The following is a 19,345-nucleotide window of genomic DNA, read 5'->3' as shown; positions in this document are numbered from 1 at the left end:
CATGTGAAGCTTTAGTAGCAACTGTCCTAAGTCTGTGTTTTCATGAAGAGCAAAGATAAAGCTGCCTGCATGCTTTAAAAACAATTAAGAAGCTCAAAATCAATACTAAATCTTTGTCCTTTTCAGGTAAAATTCGTATTAACTTCAAAGACAATTTGTCCAAGTCTTTAGGATTGTACTTTTAGCAAATAAAGATTTTGTTATTTAAATCTCTTGCTGTAACCACTATTTTTCTTAGTAGGATGGAGGCAGCTCTTCTCACAAAATAAGATGTATCAGCAGGAATTTGAAGTTTAAAAAATACAAATAAATACATTTGACTGTTCAAATATTTGAACAGAGAACATGACTTAAACTGTCTACATGATGACACTTTGACTAAAGATACTATCTTTTTCACATGCATGCATCATATCAACACTCGAAGAGTCCAATTCTTTACAGTGTGCTTTCTCACTGACACAAAAAGAAAAAGGTCCTTTGGATATTGAGCAATTGAAGGTTTTTCGTGATATAGAACTTCTCTGCAAGCCCCAGAGCAGAAAACATTCTTCAAACAGAAGAGTGATTAAGGTACTACACCATTTAATAATCCCCAATGCCGGAATTGTCCCTTGCAGCTGTCAGTAGCTGCATACCAGATGTAGCACTGTGGCTGGACTCATTTTCAGTCTTCCTTGGGATCATGCACAGTGCACATTCCGGAGTTTTCTCTGCCATCCCTGATGACAGAGGAGGATGGGCTCTGCTGGGCTTCTGATCCGTAGCCCAGCAGAACTGGGGCCTCAGCTGTGAGCTTGTGAAGATGTGTGGAACAGAAGAGCACTAAGGGAGGTGTTTGCAAATGATCTACTGGGTTTCATCAGCTGGAAGTATTTCATTTCTCTTAGTTACTGAAAATGGGATTTATAAATCTCAGGAAATTGTGATGTGAAAGAGTATCCCCTGAAAGTTTGTGGGACATTTCTTCCATCAAATACTTGCTTGGTGTTCATAATAAATCTCAATCTACACTAGTATAGACAGGTTTAGCAATCTGCATTGTGGGAAGATATTAAAAAGCATTAAGTACTGCTGCGTACTCACATCTATGTTAATTTAGGAGTGGAGCCCTGCCTTTCCACATTTTATGCCCAGGAATGTGGCCTTTCAGAAGTAACACTGTTACTCAGTAATATTTGTGATTATTCATCATTGACATTACCAAGTTTTTCATTCTTTTTTGTGTTTATATGATCACCCAGTGATTCAGAGCATTATTGGGTGTAATAATATTATTTTTCCTGCCTAATTTAAAGGGACTACACACATAAAGAATCCTATGTCTGTCATTGTCCCTGTTACATATGCTTGATATCTCATCAAATGGGAACGTTACTGAAAAGGCTACTGTCTGATCCTGCTCAGGTAGTTGAATTCTAAGCCAGGTCTCTGTTCATAAGTGCAGGTTAGAATAGGCAGAAATTGTCATCTTTAAAAATACATGCTTAACACAGGATTTCACAGTCAAGATTAACTTGCGTACCAAGTAAAACATTTTTATGTCACTGAAGATGCACACCAGCACTTTTTGCTAGTGTTGTATCTAGATGCACCATTTCAAGGAAAAGCCACTTCAAATAAGCTGAATAAATACTTAACTGTATTCTACTCACTGGAAAGTTGAGTTCAGTGGTAGTTACTGCTATAAACGTTGAGGAATTTTGTTCCTCCTTGGCTCCTCCTTCATCTTCCTCCAGCTTCTGCTTCTTCAGAAGCCTAACTGTATCCCAGTGGTTGCAGCAAATAACATTGGTCAGCTGCTCTCAAAATACATTGTGAAGGAGGAATTACTCAAAATTCCTTTGTGCATAGCTAGACAGAGTGCTTCATCTCACCAAGGAAGTGTGCTTTGAATTGGATGGTTGAAGTAAAATGAATCACAAAGTCCTGTGACTTAAAATAAGCATGATCCTCTTCTTTCCGGGGTGCGTATTGTCAGGGCTTTGTAGACCAAGAGGGCTTGCTCCTTTCTTCCCTGGTAGCTGGCAGTGTTCCCCCCTGCGTTGCCTAAGTTGCACCAATAGGTAAGAAAAACCCCTATTCTGGATAGCCCAAGTAGCTGAACAGCTTCTGTCTGTGCTTCTCATCTATGTATTTATAGAAGAGTGTAGGAAGAAAGCCTTTCTACAGCATGGTGAAGAACAGAACAGTGTCCATAGAGGAGTGTGCATGTACTGCAGCATAGCTGGGGCTGGGTGCTGGTTCTGTTGGTTTCAGTCAGCTGCATCATAGCAGTCAGGGTCTAGGCATGGCCAAGCCCACAGTTGTTGTAGTCCAATAGCAGCAAGTTGTGCTAAACATTGATTCCTTACATTATATTATGTAATGGAGTCTATTTGTACAACATATTTCTGTTCATTATGAGTAAAGCAAAAAAGGCACTGTTACTGTGGTAAAAATGTTGCTGCAAGTAGTGTTAGCTTTTTTTGACATTGCTCTTACATTTTAGTAGAATTCTGTCAGCCATGTCGTGACTTTGTTCTGTAAAATATTTACCAAGAAATTCATTTTTTTACCATAAAATCATGTCTGTTAGTTTTAAACAATTTTGCTAGTTGTATAAGCAGCAATAAAAGTCATTGTGAGAACCTTTTTCAGAACTAGAAATTGGTCCAGATAAATCCTATGAACTCGAAGAAAATATATTTTACAGAACTATGTTTCTGTTTCCTAAGTAGTTACAGCAATTTCTTATCAGGGTTCCAGTTTATCCTAGCTTTATTAAAGGGTTCTGTCGAACAGGGGCTGAGCTCTCTATGTTTAACTGCAAATATACATTTAAACAAGTTCTTTGCTGACTAAATATGTTGTTAACACAAGCTTACAGATGTGCTTAAAGTTGAACACAAATGTTTGCTGGATGAACACTGACGTAATATGGTAAAATGGAGTCTTATGTAAGATGGAGAAAAAAAGAGAAAAGGTCGTATCAAAAATTAAAAGGTAAAAATAAAAAATGTTTTTTACGCATATTATATACATTTCCCTAGAAATGGCTCCCTTTCCCAGGTGAGCTTGCTATTGCAAGAAGATGATGGCAGCCAAGGACTCACTTGTTTCTGTTGTTTCTTGGATTCTTTGTGAACATACCACGTAGCAAAACACTTAGGTATGTATCTTTTAAATATAAATGTGAACACAGTCATCAAAAGAGAAGTATGTGGCAGCTAACACAAACATTTAAACATATGTAGTCGCACTAGAAGTTTAGAATGTCCTTAGGAGCTTTACTAAATGGCAAGCTCGGTTACAAGACTCTCAGTGTAGGTTGTTCCTGTTTTTCGAACACAGCTGCTGATGGAATGGCAATGTGTTAAAGCATATGATGTCCAGTGACAAGTATGCAGGTTTGATCTATTGGCTCATGGAGGCTTTTGATTCTGGATATGATGTGTCATTGTTTTCTGCAGAGTGGCTGTTGCTGTGCTGCTTTCCTAGGATACCTACAGTTTGTTTGCCTTAAAATAGCTGCCTGGCTTTTGCTTCCTACCCCTGCATTTTTACAGCAAGTAGGATGGCTTTAGTTTTCTTGATCCTTGAGCATTTTCTGAATCAAATTGTTATTAATTGGTGTAGGCAAGAAGAGAGGAAAGAAGAAACAGTTTATTTGAAAGTAATGTGACAGGCTCATAGAAATATTTATTAGGCTTTTAATGACACATTTATGGAAATAACGTGGTGGCTCAGTGTGGTAACAGTGTAGTCTTTTGGGTACCTGTTCCTAAGGAGTTCAGCCCAGGACTGATGTTCAGGTAGATGCTTCATTTTGGTGTTGAGAGGTAAGCATCTGAATTTTTATTTAGTTCTCTTGTTCTCAGAAGGGGGCTGTCGTGGTTTAAATCCAGTTGGCAACTCAGCATCACACAACCTTTCACTTACCCTCCTCTTTCTTCTCCAGGCAGGATGGGGATGGGAATTAGAATGTAAAAATGAGGGAAAAACCCCTCAGGTTTCCAATGGCCATTGGGAAAACTCAGATAGAAAACCAGTTATGCAGCTTGCTGCTTGACTTCAAGACCAGATAAGACTGCAGTTAATGACGTTCGCTCTGTTAGGTGTTTATATGAATAAAAGATTCAACTGAATCTGATTTTGAAAAATTTACAAATAAATTTCTTTATTAAAACACTTTCCAAAAATTGGAATTAAAACAGAGTAACAGCAGCAGTATTCTCTTTTCTTTTCCTGGTATAAGGTACAAGAGAAGATAAGCAGCTTATATATATATATATGTATATATGCACACATACACACGCAAGAGTCTATCTAATAAAGAACAGTATGACTGTTATATAATTTTGATGTCCCATTCATTTCACTTACTTGCCATGCCTCACACCTACAAATATCTAGTCTTTACAGAGACATTAGAATAGGATCAATACAAAGCAAATACAATGGCCATTTCATATTTTATCCCAACTCTTCTTTGTTCTAAACTAATTTTAGTGAGTCACTTCTGAAATTATAATCTTGAAAACAAGAGAGATTTTTCCTTCCATATTATTTTCTGAAGTTCATTGTTCTTGGGAGGTGGAAGATTCCGAGTACTATAAAGGGAAGTATCACACCACAAGATGTAGATAAGGGTGATAAACTTGAGGTTTATTTTGTTTTTTTCTTTTAATGCATTTTAGCTAGAAAACTGGGTCCTGGAGCATAAAGCTTACTCAAATTTTCCATCATCAGTGACTTCTGAGGAACTTTCAACAAATGTTCTTGCCATCTTTTAAGGCTGATTTATGATATGAATGATTTTTCATTCGAGTTTTGAATTTCAAGATGTCATTTGAGGTGTGAAACCTGGATGCCAGTGCTTGATGAAGAATTCTGTTTTAATAAAGAATGATAGGGCAGCCTTGGTTGCAGTGATCATGAGACTGTCGAATTTGAGATCCTCAGGACAGTGAGAAGAGAGTGCAGCAGGCTCACTGCTCTGGACTTCAAGAGAGCAGACTTTGGCCTCTTCAGGAACCTGCTTAGTAAGGTTCCATGGGATATAGCCCTAGAGGGCAGAGGGGCCCAAGACTGTTGGTTGATATTCAGGGGTCACCTGCTACAAGCTCAGGAGTGTTGCATCCCAGCTAGAAGGAAGTGCAGCAGGAGGGCCAGGAGACCTCCTTGGATGAATAAGGAGCTCCTGAGGAAAATTCAAAGGAATAAAGAGGCTTATAAAAGGTGGAAGCAAGGACAGGTGGCATGGGAATAATACAGGGATGTTGTCTGGGAAGCTAGGGACCAGGTTAGGAAAGCTAAGGCCCAGTTAGAATTAAACTTGGCTAGGGATGTTAAGGATAACAAGAAGGGATTCTATGAGTACGTAGTGAATAAAAGACAGACTAGGGACAACGTAAGCCCCTCCAGAAGCTCTCAGGAGAACTGGCTACACAGGATTTGGAGAAGGCTGAGGTTCTGAATGACTTCTTTGCTTCAGTCTTCACTGGCAAAGGCTCTGACCACACCATCCAAGTCTTGCAAGGCAGATGTGAGAATGAAGACCCTAGGCCCGCTGTAGGAGAACATCAGGTTTGAGACCATCTTAAGAACCTGAATGTACACAAGTCATGGGACCTGATGAAATCCATCCATGGGTCCTGAAGAAGCTGGCAAATGAAGTTGCGAAGCCACTGGCCATCATATTTGAAACATAATGGCAGTCAGGTGAAGTTCCCAACAACTGGAGAAAGGGAAATATAACCCCCATTTTCAAGAAGGGGAAAATGGATGACCCAGGGAATTACAGAGCAGTCAGTCTCACCTCTGTGCCTGGCAAAATCTTGGAGCAGATTCTCCTGGAAGGCATGCTAAGGCACACGAAAATCAACAAGGTGCTGGGTGACAGCCAGCATGGCTTCACTAAGGGGAAATCCTGCCTGACCAATTTGGTGGCCTTCTCTGATGGGGCTACAGAACTGATGGACAGGGGTAGAGCAGTTGATGTCATCTGCCTGGACTTGTGCAAAGCGTTCGACACTGTCCCACACGACTTCCTTGTCTCTTAAATTGGAGAGACATCAATTTGATGGATGGACCACTCGCTGGATAAAGAACTGGCTGGATGGCCACGCACAAAGACTTGTGGTCAATGGCTCAATGTCCGTCTGGAGACCAGTAATGAGTGGTGTCCCTCAGGGACTGGTATTGGGACTGGTCTTGTTCAACATCTTCGTCACTGACAAGGAAGTGTCAGTGCTAGTCAGCTGACTTAGCATCGTGGGTTTTTGTCTAGAACTGGAGGAATGGCTTTCACATCGTAAAACAAAAGCAGTAAAGCTACTAAAATGCTGGATAAACAAGTTACTTTTAACAGAATACATCACTGGTACATGATCTGGGACACCTTCTGAACACACATCACTATTGTACCATCATAGTTCTAGTACCGTCAGCTGCTTTGCTCTTAGTTTTCTGGATTGGGGATTGATACACTTATGGCTTTGACTCTGTCTCTGGTGTTTTTCTACTGGTCCACTTCTGGAATTGTCACATGCTGTGAGTTTCTGGAGACACAGCTCCCTTGTGAACACGTGAAGACCATCTCAAGTGTTTCCTTGTGATACCAGTGCACACAAGCTTAGAGAAAGCTAAGGGACTGTTAAGTTCACCAGGCCTGGAATGGTTCTGCCTTACTTTTTTTCTGCCTTTAGGCTGCGTATTTACTTTTTCTGGGGAATGACAATCTAGTGACTGGGTGTGGAAAGAATTTAGGGTATGGGTATAATCAAAAGATTACTGAGGATGGAGGCTTGGCTGATGGGAGGATGAACTAGATCACCATGTGTTCGTAAAAGCACAGTACTAGCCCAAGGGAAGGACACAAAAAGTCAGGGCAGGGCTGTCCAGTGAAATCCTCACTTAAATTGACCAAAACCACTGTGCAATCTCATGCTCAGCAGGACAATCTTCATATGCATCAGCTCAATTTTTTCTTGGAGACTCAAGGGTAATGCAAGGACAGAACTGATGTTGGCCCTTAAGGAGCTGAGTATCGTTTCACAATATGTGATGTTTAATTGCCACCTAGAGAAGAGCATTTTTCAATAAAGACACAGGAATGAACTCCTGCAATCCCAGTCTTGCATATTGTCAGTGCATTGCTTTAAGAAGCAAAGCTGATACAGACAAAGAACACGAATCCCTGGAGAAATTGAATCTCAAGCTAAATGTAAGATACAAGAATAAACCAGCAAAGCTGATTTGGATAAATGCTAGAAATAAATAAATAAATCTTCATTTCTAATATGTATGAGGGATTAATAAAAAAAAAACAAAAAAACCAAAAACCAAACAACTTTAAAAATGAGGCATAGATGCAATTTTGTGTCTTGGGATTATAAAATAGAATATACAATGGAAATTCATCAAAAATTTCGGTTGCATAAAGTGATTCAGTACTGTGTAATCCTTTCCAACACACATAATTGTAACTTTCGAAATAAAATACTCACAAAGCTAAGATATTCAGAGCTCTTATACATGTTCCAATAATGAATTTGATTGAGAATACAGTTGAGGGTTTTTTTCTCTTTTAAGCGAAGCAAGAGAACAGTCCTTGCAGGACTCTTGGGATGTGCAATGTGAATGAAAAGCAGAGATTTAAATGGACCTATGCTGAAATAGACATACTGTTCTTTTCATGTCTGTTTGGATTGAGCTTTGAAGGACAATATGAAAAAAAAATTATTTTTAAGTGTTTTATTTTTATCCTAAATTAACTTCTTTTTCTATAGCTCAACTACTGGATGAACCCAAGGGTAAAATGCAGATTCCATTTTAATGTTATTTTGCATAATACATTTACACATTGTGAATAATGGTACCCAGAAGGAAAGAAACAGTGTTTAATTATATAATTCTACAATTCTTTCTGTTATATTTCGTATCTTGATTTTATTCATTTGTAACATGTTAACAACAAAAACATGATTTCAAATGGCTTTTACCTGTCGAGGATACTCGTGTTAAGTGTTTGTAGTCTTTCAAAAATGCTGTGCAAATTTTGTGTATTTTTGTTGCAGCCAGACAACATGAATGACTACAAATATATATGTGTATATCTTAAACAAGCGTATGCATGCATATACGTTTTTGTTATACATGAGATTTCGGTGTCAGGTAAGATTTCTTGATGCAGCTAGGGTAGATAGTTCTTTCAATCACTTAATCAGGTTTTGAATAAGCACAGGGAAGTGTGAAGATGTATAAATGCTTCTCTTTAAAGCTTTCCATGTTTCACAATAGTCGGTGCTGGTTATGTGCTCAGGCTGGAATATTTGACTGCAGGAGGTGCAGAATGTTTCCTCAGACTGTGCTGGAAGCTGAGGATGTCTGGCACCTCACACGCTCCTTCTTTGGTAGCGCAAATGCATAGACTGATGTGACTGATGTGATACTAGACTGTCAAAACCAGTGGGACTGCAGTGCAATATATGCTGCATCTTAAAAAGCTGACTCAGTGAAATGGTAAGAATTTGCCTGGTATGATTAGGGTTATTCATGCATGTATGTACCTAAATTTAAGTATGTTATTTACAAGCATTGAAATTGAAGATATCTGAATGTTGTTCCATTTCTTTGTGACTTTGGGGGGTGCTCTATACATGATTTAAGGTTATGTACAATTTTGAATAATTTTAATCAATGCCAGCTCTGAAACAGTGTACTCAATGGAAGCCATTATGTGTAGGGTTCTCTCACACACACGTGTGTGAATGTATCAAATGAATAAGAAATCTATTTAACATAATATGACATTTTTCAATTTAGGAAGGATCTAAAGAGTTATTAGAGTCTGATTTATTGTAGAAGCTCTGAAAAGTGAGGTTTATATTGTCTTGAGCTATTTCAGTGGTGTTGCTGGCATGACACTATAATCCAAAGGACAGAATATCAATAAAGCTGGGATGTACAGGAATGTAAACAAGCTTTAGAAAAAATGTCCAACAGTTTGTTAAATAGACCACAGCAAAACAAGTCCATTATCACTGCAAAAATAGCTCTGAACTTAGTGTGTCTAATTATCTGAATAGCTTGGAAAAACATAATCCATCAGCAATATTCAGTATTCTAATTCTGATCCTGGATGGGAAATTTATGATTATTCATATCTCTGTCAATATATTGGCATCTCTTAAAGAGGAATAAACATAAGATTTTTTTGTTCTCCTCATGTGATTCTTACGTGATGTCTTGCTGAGTTTGAGAATGTGCTCCAAATCCTAGTATCTTTTTTCTTTAACATAGAATGTTCTTTTTATTTAATGTTAAAAAAAGATATTTTGGCATTAATCTCTAATATTGTTACCATTTTGGGAAACTGCTCTAGCAGTTGTCTGGCTGCATCTCCAAACATGGTAACTTACCTTTGTGTGGTGGGTGTTTCACGGTAACATACTGTGAGCCCATAGATGCTTGGGTGACTTGTACAGGGCTCCATAGTACACTGTTGATTTCCATGAAGTCTGGATTGTGTCCACAGCAACCCAGCTGTTTTCTCATTCAGAATTTTGACTTAGGTCTTTTAGGCAGTGTTGGTATATGAGGAGGTGAAGAAATGGGAGTGTAGGCGACCTTTCCTGAGAATATATGTAGTTTCCAGGACCATAAATTTTTTACTAGCTTTATATAAAAAGCCTTTATATATTAAGGCTTTTTTTAGGTCCTTTTAAATCTGGTTTGTATTCCAGGAGCTAAGGTTTTCACCACTTGTTTTTTCTGTTTCCTATCTTTTCATACTGACAGTATGGACATGCACCAATCTCTTAAAACACAAATGTCTTTGGAGTTTGTGAATCAAACAATCTTTGGGACTGTATCAATATTTGTATTTTGCCAGGTTACAAAAAATGTGCAAATCAAACCAATGCTTCTCAAACACGTTGAAAAGTAGGTAAGGTTCTTTCTTCTAATTTCATTTTACACTTTACTCCTTACTTTGCCTCCACCATAGGTAAGTTACTGAGTCTCACTGTTCTAATGACAGTAAATAAGCTCAAGTGAAAGTATTACAGAATGGAAGTTTGTTGTGTAAATAGATTCAGTCACTTTGAGTTCGGTATTGATTACTTCAGCTTGGCTTACCACCTATGTCTACTTCCATCTTCTAATAAGGCTGGCACTGACTGTTTCCCCTGAGTGTACACATTTCATAGCCTTCCGCTCTTGATGGCGTGTAATGGATAGACAGTTCAGAGGAGCAGCAGCTCAACAAGATCCAGCCTCTCCAAAATCAGCCAGCCATGGAGCTGTGTGTGGTGATGACACTTCATCTTAGCCAAGTGCTTTCCTACTGGTTTACAGCTCTCATACCTATAGGATTCTTATCTAATTGCTCTGCTCAAAGTATCTGTGTGTGTGCCTATTTCTTTCACCCCAAGTATCTTCCCTAATGACTAGTCTCTCTGTTTCTCAGTGGTAGACAACTGCATACTTTTGCCCTTTGCTGCTTCTGTGATGATATTGTTTTTTCCTTGTGAGCTTTCTGGCTCTTGTGCAGATGATACCTTTAAATCACAAACTTTTCAGAGGACTGAATTTGTTGAGGGCATCCGCCATTAATCAGGCTTTTCTAATTTTGTGATACCAGGTTCTCCCCCTTTTCCCCTTTTACTTTCTTTTCTTTCTTTTTCCTTTTCCTGCTGTTGCCATTCCAGAAATTATATCTTTCTTTGAATTTCTGTCACATCTGTTCTTTTGGCATTGTCAGTATACAGTGTGATCACAGAACAGGAATCTATACCGTGAACTGATTGGCAAAAATAAGGAACTTTCTTTACAATGAAGAGAACCTTGACATATTTTTCACCTCCAATACCTTGTTAATAACTAGCGTGAAGTTAGCCTGCATTTCAGAATAGAATGTATTTCACTGAAGGTATTCCTGAGGGGTTTGTGTCTGTTCACCATTGCCAATATTCTCAGTGCACTATCTGACTCTTGTTTCAGCCTGTGGGTGATATCCTGGCCCCAAAGCAGTTAATTCAGGCACACAGCATTTTGGTTGTTGCTTTGTGAAATACATGTTTTCTGTTTATAACCAGCTCTATCAAACTCCTTCCAAGTGCTAAAATCTGTATTTCATCCTGCATGGATGTCTCAGATCAAAGTAAGGTTCCTCTTGCTGCATTTCTAGTATTGGTTTTCTGTAAGTCTAAGAAACTTCCCAAGGTTTTGGATGCTCCTTTCTAGGTTTTGGATTTGCCAGCTGCAGCTCCATGGCTTTGAAAGTGGATACTAATATGCACTTAGTGGGCCTGCTCTTTTCATTTCTTTCCTACCTTTTGTGGAGACAGAGAAGCCTCATCTGAAAAGTACCATAAGTACAAACTGCATGTGCCATACTGTTAGTGTGGTGACAAACAGGAGATTTGTATGGCAAAAATCACATGGCTGCATAACCTGTTTAATAGCAGAGTGGGTTTTTTGGTCCTATCTTAAATACAAGACAACTTTGAGTCAGCCCAGCATGCTTGTAGCTTTTTAGTTTGCAAACGCGCTGTTTTGTGTCAGCTGCCCTGCTTTGCCAGCCCCCATTCACAGCCTGCCTCTTGTCCACAGAAATAACATGTGCAGTATGCACCACTTGCTGCCTGTCTATGGTAATAAACTTGGAATAGCCTAGCCATGAAAGCCTTTTTATGGTCCTTGCATTTCTGTTACATCAAGTTTAAGCCATATCTCATTAACTTCACTCTGTTGATCATCTGTTCAGCCTTTGGTTTAATTTTGTGGAATTGTCTCCCTAATCTCAGGAAGCACATGGGCAGAGCCAGTTTCAGGCCTTGTCCATATGCAACAGGGTCCCACTCTGACTCTTGGATCCTCTCACCAGAAAACAGTAGCAACAGTTGTGTGTGTAAAACTTTACAGCTATAAAATATCGACCTGCAGATGATTCTGGTGAAAATGTTAAAAGTACACAAGTCTTCCTCTGAATGAACGTGCTCACATAGGTGACAAAGCTTTCTTAAAGAGGCAGAATTATTGGCTACGGAAACTGTACTGGTGTCTCAATGTGGGGATGAGGAGCTTTAGTCTTGTGGGACATGTATAAAATGGAAAAAGACTTTGGCAACTTTTAAAAACTAGCAGTGTACACTGGAAAATAAAAAATGCATGTGAGATTCCAAGTAATCTGGTAACAGTTTAAGATTGTGGAAATAAATCTTTTAATCTAGATGGTGGATAAATGATGAAAATCTGATTTGATATCATTTCCTTTAAAATTATGAGTCAGTGGGCCAGTCCTGAAAGCTCCTCAGGAGTTATGAAACATCAACAAAATAATTTGTTAGTATACATATATTTGTCTGGCAGTTTAAGATGAGAAATGTGTGTGCTAAATTGTTAGCATTTAAACCCACAGATAGCATGCAGGAAGTCTCAGGAGTGTGCTCTCAGCTGGTGGTGTTTGTTCTTTTTCTACTCATTGAAGTTCCTTTATTGTCTGTTTGGCTAGTAACTCAAGATAAATCTCAAGTGAGAAGGCAAAGTAAGTTGTGTTTTTAACTATTTGAAATAGATTTGGTGTTATTTTAAGATATTCCTGCCTATTGTGTCAACATAGTTGGGCAAGTCCTTTGTACTTCAGATATTGTGAAATACATGGAAAATGTGTATTCCAGGCTTTGGAGAGGTTTCTTCCCTTAATGTCAGGAACAGGTTTTCAGCTTGTACCAAAAAGAGAAAGTAATAGTTACAGGAATATTTGTACTTCAAGATGTTTTAAGGGAAATTTGAAATACTGCAAGATCTTTTCTAAGCTAAATAGTCCTGGAAGTACATGGGGTTTGCTGGTAACTTGTAAGTGTATGGATGATACTGATTTTCAAATAGACTTTCAAGTGGTTGCCTATAATGTTTACATTAAAATAGCTTTGTAAATTGAGTCTTCATACCATGACTGTTTTATGAATAAGGCAAAAACAGTCAGTATAAAAGCTTTGAGAAAAGGTCTGATCCTTTAGTAGGCTAAATCAGACTCCCATGAACACTGTGTTTAGAATAAAACCTTGGGATATTATGAATATTTTCATTAATTTTCCACTAAAATAATACTCATAAGGTAGCATATACAAGGAACAAGCTTTTTCTTGACTTTCCAAGCAAACTTAACAATGAATAAACAATATAACAAGGGTAATTTTAAATTTTGACAGAGGAATGAAACAATCCATTATGAGTACGTGCTATGCGTTATTAACATTTACTGCTACAGAATTTGTTTTAACATTATTTGCATAGGTATTACCTGCAAGGTAAAGTTATATTATCTGTCAGGATAACAGTTCTTTCCTTCTATTTCAGTGTTTGTGCAAGCTTCCAGGAGAGCAGTGTTTAGATATTTCTTTTGCTGCTATCGAATAAAATTGAATTCACTAAATGTCATGGAAAAAAATTATAATGCTAACTAATGCATCCAAGCTGTGGATTGTAGAGCTCACTGTTTGATATGTATGTGAAGGTAGTTATTAAAACCTGTTGTCTCCAGGACTGGAAAAGGATACTCATCAATAGGATTTTACATATCTGGAAAATATTGATAGCAGAGCTTTATTCTTTTTTTCTCAGTTTAAATAAAATGAATCAGAAAAAAAAAAAACCAAAGTAAAGCAAACTGAGGTGAAGGAAGAAAAACAGAAAGGAGTGAATATGGTCCTTATATGATGAATGATCTAGAGCATCTTTCCCAAATAACAGGCTACACGTTAGTTTAACACAATAGCAGAACCAGTTATTTACAGTTTCCTATGTTGTCTTATTAGGTGCTCCTATCAGCAGTTGCATAGATGAACTGAAGAGTGGCTGGAATTATATAGTACTTTTTCTTCACAGTAAAGGTGTGAACTGCTGCTATAGCTAGAACAAGACTGTAAATCAATACATTATTATTCCATGTACCATGTATTCTCCATTCTGCGGATCTTTGAATAAAAACATTTTAGGATTACACCTGTTTGCTAAGAATGCATTGAAATCATTAGCAGCATACTTGATTTTACATTTAATAAAGTTGCTCATAAGACACTTGTTGCTGTACTGTTGTGCAGAGAGAATTCACATGAGCGTGGTGGTCGGGTCTTTTTTTTCAACAAAAGCATATTTTGCTTTTGTCCAGTATTTGCTGTTTTTTCATACTCAGTAATTATGCACAAACCATTCATTCAGTGTTATCCTAATTTTCAAAGCTGCTGAATACATTCTTTTTTCAGTGAAACTGAAGAGAACTCTGTTTTCAGTACTCTCTGAAGTATGGACATATATGCACAGTGAAATGATACTGCTGTACAGCAGTGCACTTTTTAATCGGATTGCTTTTTGCAGTTCACAAGTGGCTCTTGCTGGCTTATGTCAGTTGTCCTGCAGGAAGATTTGGGCAGTGATCTGTTTCATAATTGCCATTCTTTCCTAAACCATTTCCATTTGGGTTGAAGAAAATCCTTCTTCTCTCTAAATATTCTGCAGGATGAAATGGTTTAAAATCAGATATTGTCATGTTAAACTGTAAATACCCAGAAGTGAATAAGAGCATCAATTCCCTCTCCACTTCATATCCAGTCACATAGCAATTACTTTGGAAAACAACCCAACTGACCAAAGCCCAGTCTTTTTTAAAACATTGGGTATCCACCAGAAAACAAAGGAACTCTCAGCATTATCCCTAATTACACACCGTGTGCTTTGAAAACCACCCACAAAAATATCACACCAGAATTACAAAGGAATCAGTCCTCATTATCTCCCTGACTGAATTAAAGAAATAGCAGTTTGCACAAAAATGCACAAATTTAAGTAGCATTTTAAACAGATCAGAAAGGGAAAAGCCAACCGACTTCATTGCTGTTGTGACATTCAGGAAATGAGAGAAATTGAAAAATACTTATTTCCTTTTATGAACCTGTGTTTCCTTTTCAAAAGTGACTTGCATAACAAAGCATCTATGGTGTGTAAAGGCTTGCTTAGTGGATTCTCAGAAGTGCTTAAATACTAACTTTGAAACAAATGTAGTCTGGAACTTCTGAATATCGCTGCCACTGCCCATCTCTGCTTCAGAACTGTCTTTAAAAAGATTTGGTCTATGGGTATTTAGAAGACCAGTGCTTAAATCATTTGGAAGGAAAGGAAGGGAGTCTTAGTCAAGGGGATGCTTTTGATTCTTTCTCTATGTCAATAAGTACAGTCCTCAGATGTTTGTGATAGTTTTCTTCTGATTTCCTCCCCACCCCACTCTCTCTCTCCCCACCCCCCCACCCCCACCTTTTCTTTTTTGAGTGTTGTTCTTAAAAATGAGCAATTTGGGATCTGTCTGCGTGGAAGCTGTGTTCAGGTTTCACAGCAAACTTCACAGCCTACACAGCAGTTGGGAGAGTTTGGTAGCTACGAGTAGAGCTGCTACTTTTTATGCTCCCCCCTGTAAAATAATGCATTGCCATGAGGTGTGTGAGGAAGGTCCCCCAGTCAGTGCCTGGAGAGTTGGGCACCTTGGGATGAGGGTCAATGTGGATTTCTACACTAGCCAGAAGGTGAGGGGGGCAACAGGGGCATATCTTGGACTTTATGTGAAATTTAGTTTCTCAATTGAAGGATGAATTCATAGTAGCTTTGTCACATGAGAATGGACAAGGGCATGTGTGAGAGTCTCAGCTCCCATATCAGGGCCATTGTGGTAGCTGTCTGCTTTGGTATAGGGTCTGGGCCGATGAATCTCAGTCTTCTGTTCAGTATCTGCTTCTTCCCTTACTGCTTCTGGTTTACACTTAGAGACTTGATGTTTCCTGTTCTGGCCAAGAAGGTTAATTAAATAAAAGTCGGGGGGGGAAGAAAAAAAAAAAAGACTGAAAATTTAATAATTTATTAGTAATGTTTAATTGGGATATTCTTTTTTTATTATTATTCTTGGACAAATTTTCTATAATTCTGATACCTAAACAAGACTTCAGATTAGTCTTCCACGGGGTTATTCCTGCTTCCATAAGCAAGTTCAAAACTTGCCTTTGTTCACCTTCAATACGTTTTCCTTTCCACCCAGCTATCCAGCCTGTCCAGGTCCTGCTGCCCAGCCTTCAGGTGTATCAGCCACTCATCCCAGTTTTGTCTCATAGCCAAACCTGCTTATGGACGGTGTGCTCTGTCCCTTCGTGCAGGTCATTGATGGATAAGTTGAACAGGACCCCTGAGAAACACCACTGACTACAGGTCTCCAGGTAGGCTCTGCAGTGCTGGCAATGCTCTCTGAGATCTGCCATTCAGCCAGTTCTCAATCTACCTCACTGTCCACTCATCTAACACACTTCTGAGCTTACCCACGAGGATGTTATGGGAGGCAGTCTCAGAAGACTTGCTGAAGTCAAGGTAGACAACAATCACTGTAAAAGAATCATGGCAGAATCACTGTAAACTCTACTACATCTTTTTTGCACACGAAATATGCTTGTTTGTTCAAAGAAGTAGTTGCTGAATTTTATCTCTTTATGTTAAATGCCATGAGGATTTCAGACTTTAAAATAACAAACTCATTCAAAATTTCAGCAAATACTCCTCCGGTGTAATAAAGGATGTGCAAATAATGCAAGGGTAATTCAATATACATTTGTCTCTGACAGTGATGTGTAAGACTTCCCCTAGTCAGCATGGCTTCAAGCATATGCATCTGTGATTTTTAAGTTTTCATCTTACTTTTGCCTTTCAATTTTTTTCCTCTTCCCTCCTCCCCCTTCTTTCTTTCCATTAACAAATAAGATAACATAGAAAAGTCACCTTTCCTGCGGGTTCTCCAGGATTATTCGGTTATAATAAATAAGATTGTAATTTCAATTGAGGCTTTTTAGAACTAATGAAAATTATCAACATGTCACACAGCTGCACTTCAGTTTTGTTTTCCAGAGCCCAGAACAGAATTGATTTTTTAAATAGATCCAAAATGTGAGCACAGAATACGCATACTGATGAGTTCATGAAAAGTCTTTGTTTAGAAATACTTTTACAATTTACCCATGAAGAGGAAAAAGAATATTATGTCAAACAGAGCAACGTAAAACAATATTTTCAAAAGTCATTTTTGGAACTCCTTATCCTTCACAAAATGTCGTACGCAAGTGGGTTTTGCTTCATGCTGTTGATGAGATAGAAGGCTTCGTGTGTATTAGAAAGAAATCACATGCTCTGGAAAATGGAACATCTTGTTTTACTGTAACACAGATTCAGTGTGTCTGACGGGGGAATTAGATAAAGTTAATTAAAATCAAATCACACCCTTATGCAAGACTTTTTTTCTCCATTTGCAAACTAGTTTGAGTGCTGAGTCTTTTTCCTGGTAGACTGAACTCCACATCACTCACCAGCCACCAGCAGGGCTTGCATATGCCATAGACAGACCTGCAGAGTTTGAATATGGGGTGGCAATACAGGTCTTAAGGTAATATGAAGACCCTGCTCTTTTTATTACATCATCACTATAAGCAGGAGTTGTATTAATTTGCAGCTGTAAGAAATTTGCTACCTTTATATACTCAGGCTGAAGAGGAGAGTAAGAAGAAACTAAAGGCACTATAGCAAGCATTTTTAGTTAGAGACCCACAGACAGGTAAAGAGATTTGTCTGTTACAGTGCCAGTTGTAACCCAGCCAGGTCCCAAGCTCTTTCTGGTGTACCTGCTTAGGAAATGTGCCTATAACTGCAGGCGGCCTGTAGCATGTAAGATGGGCATCGTAGTTAAGATGCTTGTCCTGGTAGTTAACCCATGTATACTTCATGGGTTTGGGGTTCTTCTTGGACATCTGAAACACTCTGTCTGTGGAGCAGCACTGTAGTCCACTAAGAAAAGTTCAGAACATCCTGGTTTTGGAATTATGTTTTGCTTTTAGCAGAGGTATGGATATTTATAAACTAGTTTGCCAGCTGGAGTTTGCTTCCATTTTGAAGGAATTTTGCAAAGACAAACTCCACATCCTTGTGGGACTTAACATAGACAAGACATTTGTTTATATCATGCACTGAAAATATTTATTGCAAACGTAGAGGCCGTTTACTGCTTGGTATGTTTGGCAGAAATTGTTCACAGACTTCAGTGGTTTTCCTGGTCCTGTGTCATGCTGATGTATGAGTGCTGATGTATGAATGAATGTGTCTGTTGTATTTACATTTATTTCTGGTGTTGTGTAGGCCTTTTTGTGACATCTGTTATGTGGAAGTGCTTCTAGATTTTGTGACCTGAATTCATAAAAGCAATGTTCTCTGCAGTATTTTATATTAGATTTTGGCTGGTTTGTCCACCTCATTTAAGAAGCAGATCACTGTATCTAGCTCACCGTGGGTCTTACTTTGAAGAGGCTGGACTAGGTGACCCCCTCTGGTCTTTTTCCAACCTAAATTATTCCATTACTGGATAATTCCTACTTCTTGTGGAATGATCTGATTTCTAACAAGCAAGAGAGGCAGATGAATACTGTTCTTCCAGAGCCTGGATGATGCTGGTTTCAAGTGCACTCTTCACGAGGTTAATAAACCACAGACTACGATACCCTTTCCGTATAATTTTAAGGAGTGTCTTTAGGATTGTCCACATCAACTGTATGCAGTGACCTGGATACATTTTCTTCCTGATTTGATTATAATAATCAGAGTGTTTTGATCATTAAAATATGAAATGGTTGTATCATGATAATTTGACACTGATTATTAAAGCCATTTATATTGAATGAAAAGAAGCGAGAATCAGATATATAGCACACACACATTCTATCAAAGCTGAAATACACTTTGCTGTTTTGAATTATAGATCAGGTGTATGCCCACTATATATCATCAAATTGCCAGGGTATGGCCTCACTGAATACATAAAATATGACTTAAGGGCAACTGTGCACATGATCAACCTATAATATGGTGTGGTAGCATAGCTGCAGTCACTCTGAAGAGCATGTACAATCCACCTAATTCTGAGCGGCCTCTAAAGCTTGGCTGACATTAAAACTATTCTCTACATCAGTGATTTTAATAACCATCTTGGCTTTTGATATTCAGAAAATAGTATTTGCGGCACAGAATAGTTGGGGATATCACTGAAAAATCAACATCTGATCATTGACAGGAAAGTAAAATTACCTGTTTAGATTCATGGGTATAGATTATTTATATTAAGCACATCCAGTATGGCTGACATCACTGGTAATAACATAAGAAGCAAAAACTGAGATACGTAAATCATTGGATCGGTGCTAAAATAATGTTTGTTGCATGAATAAGTGTTCCGATAAAGCCAAAATAATGTTGCCATGTGTTTTGGTTCTAAAAATTCATGCTGCTT

The sequence above is a fragment of the Pezoporus wallicus genome, unplaced genomic scaffold (assembly GCF_028554395.1).
Source record: "Pezoporus wallicus isolate ANWC-B61680 ecotype Strahan unplaced genomic scaffold, APGP_CSIRO_Pwel_v1 contig_4161, whole genome shotgun sequence".
Lineage (NCBI taxonomy): Eukaryota > Metazoa > Chordata > Aves > Psittaciformes > Psittacidae > Pezoporus > Pezoporus wallicus.
The sequence above is the reverse complement of the archived record's forward strand: the minus strand, read 5'-3'. Positions refer to the sequence as shown.